Below are 4,890 nucleotides of genomic sequence, written 5' to 3' on the forward strand. Positions count from 1 at the left end.
TGACCGAATGAATGGCAAATTGGTAGTGTTGTAATAATAGGAAAAGGAGAAAGATAGTGGGAGAAAGGATCAAGACAAATTTTTGAGACGTTGTATTTTGAGGGGCCCATGGACTATTCTGACAGAATCCTCAGGAGTGTTTGGTAGATCGAAGGCATGGACTTTGGAAGTACTTTCTTGGAGGTAATGGGGATGAATGAGATTTCCAATGAGAGTACCGAGGGCAGAGGGTCAAGGCCTGTGGTTCAGAATGGTGGGAATTATGCTTTTAGGGTTCAGAGGAGGAAGTGAACCAATGAGCAAAGAGACGGGAGAATTAAGTACAGTGTAAAGAATGGCAAGGAAAGAGCGAGCTTCAAGAAGGAAGTGGTGAGCAGTAGGATCGAGTGCTGGGAAGTGGTGGAGGATGTGGCTATTAGAGGTCACCAGAGACTCTTAAGTGAGCAGGTCCATTTAGAGAGATGCCCTGATAGCTCCTGTCATATTACCTTGCATGTCTCCACATGCAGGAGGCAATGCCACTGCTGGGAGTTAGAGGGCTGCAGATGACAATGGGCTGTCAGTGGAAGTTCAGAAGAGCCAAGGTGGGGAGGTTCATCAGTAGTGAGGGGCCAGCTCGCGTGAAACAGCATTGAAAGTGAATCCAGTCAGCATGGTTTGAGAATTTTATTAGATGAAAGCAGATGGTGAGCGTTCCCAGGACTTGAAGAGTGGTGGGGCAGTTTGAGCAGGAGACCAAGGAGTTGAGGGACTGGAGGGTGTTTGCAAGGCAGGAGGCTGAAATGCCTGGCATGGGGTCTGGCCTGGGCAGCAGATGAATGGTAGATAGGCCTGAGGCCCTGGTCTCGGAGAACAGGGAGAGGGTGAATGGTTGGCTTGCATGATAAGGCATAAAATATATTTAGTAGAAGAGAGCGTGGGGAAGCAAGGACTATTAGGAGAAGGGAATTGCAGGGTTTTGGACTTTATAGCTGGGGTCGTTTCCAGTATTAGGATAACTGAGGGTATGGCTGAGAAAGTGTTGAAGTAGCATGGGGATGAGGTTTTTGAAGTTCTGCAGGTCTGGATGGTGGTAAATCAGGGCTGAAAGGATCATCAATATGGATTAGTGGGTGCTTTGGAAGAGACATCTGGAAATGGAAATGCGGAGCCAGTGGTGCCTGGACGTCTCACATGGTGGTATTGTGGGTGTGAGAAGGGGTGGGCTTGAGGGACTGTCAGGGGAAATGAAGATCCAATTAGAGGACCATGGACGTATAGTAATGGTTTAGGCTTCTCCCAAGAGGAGCTTTGCCTCTTAATTGCCTTCAAGCCAATACAAATATGACACTTGTTTGCATCCTCTCCATTTCTGTTCTCATGTCTGCCAGGATCAATACTTAAGGATGGGCACTTCTCTAAGAATTGTGATAGAGCTTGGTAAATATTTCAGGAGCAATTCAAATGGATTCTTTTGAATCCTGAAACATTTATTTAAAACAAGAAATGTGAAGTCATAGCGATTGCTCCACTCAACGGAGGGAGTAGGTTTTGAGTTTTGCAGAAAATTGACTACATTTTTGCCTACCGTAATGCTCCTGAACATGCCCTGCACATTACAATCATGCAGACAGCTTTAAAACAGAAAAAAGGAAAATTGATGAAATTCTTCATCTTCTTTCTTATGTGTGGAAGGCCAATTAGAAGGTAATCGTCGGCACAGTGGTTTCTGAAGATAACTGTCCTTCATTATTATTTGTACTATTTTGCTTTCCAGGTTTCCTGACTAAAATCCATTTGCTCTCCAAGCTGAGCATATTTAACTATGAACTCTTAAAATGGCTGAGGGACATTATGAAGACTTTTAATGGGCCTTGGCCCAGTGAATGGGGTTCTTTCCTGGGCCTGAGTAAGACATCGGTGACATCAGCAAGCAATTAGCAGGCTGCTTGACGTCATGTTTTCCGGTTTCTAGAGGGCTCTTTCTCTGAGGCTGCCATCTTTAGGGACCAGGTGAGGCCAGCTTCAGTCAAATGTTATAAGACCACCGCCAGTATTTAAATTGAGCTTGATCTGAGTTAGGTTTCTTTCATTCTTAGTGAATTTTCCCTTATGTAACAAACTTATAAACAGAGTTGGCTCTAGTTAAAATTTTTTTTTCCTTTTTTCCTGCTAGGGAGAAATTTCTTTGATTTTATAGTTGTTGAACTTAGAACTACGTGGCACACTAAAATCCATTCATTTGGGGATTTATTCAGGTGAATATTATGTTTCCTTGTTACTTGAAAATGTCCCAGATACATTATAGTTAAACAGAATCATTGTTCCTGTCTTTAAGTAGGTGTCTACGTTGTTTTCTGGTGGCTAGCTAGGAGATTGTCGATCAAGAACAGTTATTTGCCCCTTGTCCTCATCAGCGAGGTGGTGTAGGGGGAAAAGAGCTACTCGTCTATTCAAAAAATAGTTATCGAGTGCCCAAAAGTTCAGGTGCAGTTCTGGGGCCTGGAATCATAGTGGGTGATGAGACAGAAATCCTTGCCCATAGATTTCTGGTGGGAGAGACAGACAATAAACAAATAAATAAATAACCAACTAACTATATAAATTATAATGTAAGTTAGGGAGTAGTAAGCGGTAGAAAGGAAAGCAGGGAGAGAGGGAGAGGCATGATCATTTTCATAGGTGGTCAGGGCTGGTCTCTCTGAGGAGATAACGTTGGAGCTGAGATTGCAGTCAACGAGCTGGGGAAATTTGGCATTGGATGCTTTGCATTTGCTTTTTAATGCACAAAGTGCCTTAGCATGTCATTCAGTTTTCACACAACTGCCCTGTGAAGAAGATGTTGATATCCCTACTTTCAGATGAAACAACTGAGCGCATGCAGTTAAATGACTAGGGAGCGAGCTCAGAGCTACGCCTTAACTCAGACCGCCTCAGTCCACGTGGAGTGTCTCACTCCCGCACCATAAATCAGAGCTGCCAGTAAATACGCACCAGTGCACCCAAGAGAGATGCCGGCGTGGGTGTAAATTCACACAGAAAAGTTGCTAAATGCTGAGGGGGAATGCTAGAAAGGATGGATCCTCAGAGGTGTCCACCTGGGGAAAAGGTGGGTGCAGTTGGTCTCTCAGGTCCAGCAAACTCCGAATGAGCTAAGACCCCCGTGGACCGGTGTCTGACATTGACCTTGGGGTATCCCCAGTAACCTTTATTTGAAGACATTTTTTAAAAATCTGAAAACTGCCTTCATTTAAAATGATATCCTCCGACCCCTCCCTACCAATCACGCCTCAGGTGTTTAAGAAATGCTGTGAAGTAACTGACAATAAGCAAAATGCAGAACGTGCCTTTTTGTTCTTTCCATTTCAGAGAATTGAGGCTTTCTGCAGCTCCCTCTGGTAACAAAACATCTAAACATGTTCAAAACACTGTTGTTATCTTTCACTTTACCCTTGAGCAATGCAAAGAAAATACTGTGAACTGGCAGACATCATTTTGCTAACACTCTCTCGCTCATCCTGGCTGTGCTTCTCCTAAGAAACCTCCCTTTTCCTTGTTATAAGGATAATTTCTGCTCAGTATTTGGGGTCTATTTCTAGGAAGCATGCGGTTTGACTTCTTTTATAAACTTCATCCCAGCCCTATCCATTACATCTTTAAATAAGTACTGTTCCACAGATAGGGCGCCTGGACTTGTTTCTAGCTTTATGGAAGGGATTTTACTTGGAATGCAAAGAGGCTGCAGCCTGAGCCTTGCTTCTGGCTTTGTAGAGCATCTAGTCTGTGGAGGCAAGTATGAGGTACATGGGCCATCACTGTCCGTTTTCCCTAACAGACATCAATAATCAGACTTGGCATTTTTTTTCATGTTACGTCTGGACACGCCCCCAGGGCCCTTCTTAATTTCTGGCAGCCACTGCCGATGCCTGGAGTTGACCCATGGATACAACTTCTTTGTCATCTCCAACTAATCAGAATAATTTCCTGCTGACGACTACCTTTACTGTGCCCACCATAACCTTTAAAATAATTAGCGTGACAAATATAACAGAAACTTAGAAGAATACAGAAGACTCCCTAATCTGTGGGGGGTACATTCTAAGACCCTCTGAGGATGCCTGAAACCATGGATAATTCCGAACCCTAGGTATATTATGTTTTTTCCCATATATACATACCTATGATAAAGTTTAATTTATAAATTAGGCACATTAAGAGATTGACAGCAGAAACTAATAATAGAATAATTATAACAATATGCTGTAATAAAAATTATGTGAATGTGGTCTCTCCCTCTCTCAGAATATTTCACTGTACTGCACATACCCTTCTTAGGATACGTGAGATGATACAGTACCTTCGCAATGAGTTGTGTTTGCCGTTTGAGGTGAGACAGCAAAGCTAGCATGAATTTTTTTTTCCTTCTTTGCAATTTCATGGATAGAAGATTTGCTCTTACTGTAGATCTTAGCAACCTCAGCATATTTTATTTTTTTAAATTTTCATATTCAGTTGAGAACTTTCACCTTTTCACATAAAAAGCACTTTACTGTTTCTCTTTGGCATCTCCGAATTGCCAGCATCACTACTCTTGTACTTTGGGGCCATTATTAAGGAGTGTAAGGGTGATACAGCAACAGTTGATCTGATAACCCAGATGGCTACTAAGTGACTAATGGGCAGGGAGTATGTACAGTGTGGATACACCAGACAAAGGGATGACTCACCTCTTGGGTGGGAGGGAGCAGGACAGCATGAGATGTCATCACGCTATTCAGAACGGCAGCAATTTAAAATTTAGGAATTATTTATTTCTGGAATTTTCTATTAATGTTTTTAAACCGAGGTTGACCACAGGTAATTAAAACCTTGGAAAGTGAAACGGCGGATAAGGGGATTATGCACCTATGA

Source organism: Rhinolophus sinicus, linkage group LG05, assembly GCF_036562045.2.
Source record: "Rhinolophus sinicus isolate RSC01 linkage group LG05, ASM3656204v1, whole genome shotgun sequence".
NCBI lineage: Eukaryota > Metazoa > Chordata > Mammalia > Chiroptera > Rhinolophidae > Rhinolophus > Rhinolophus sinicus.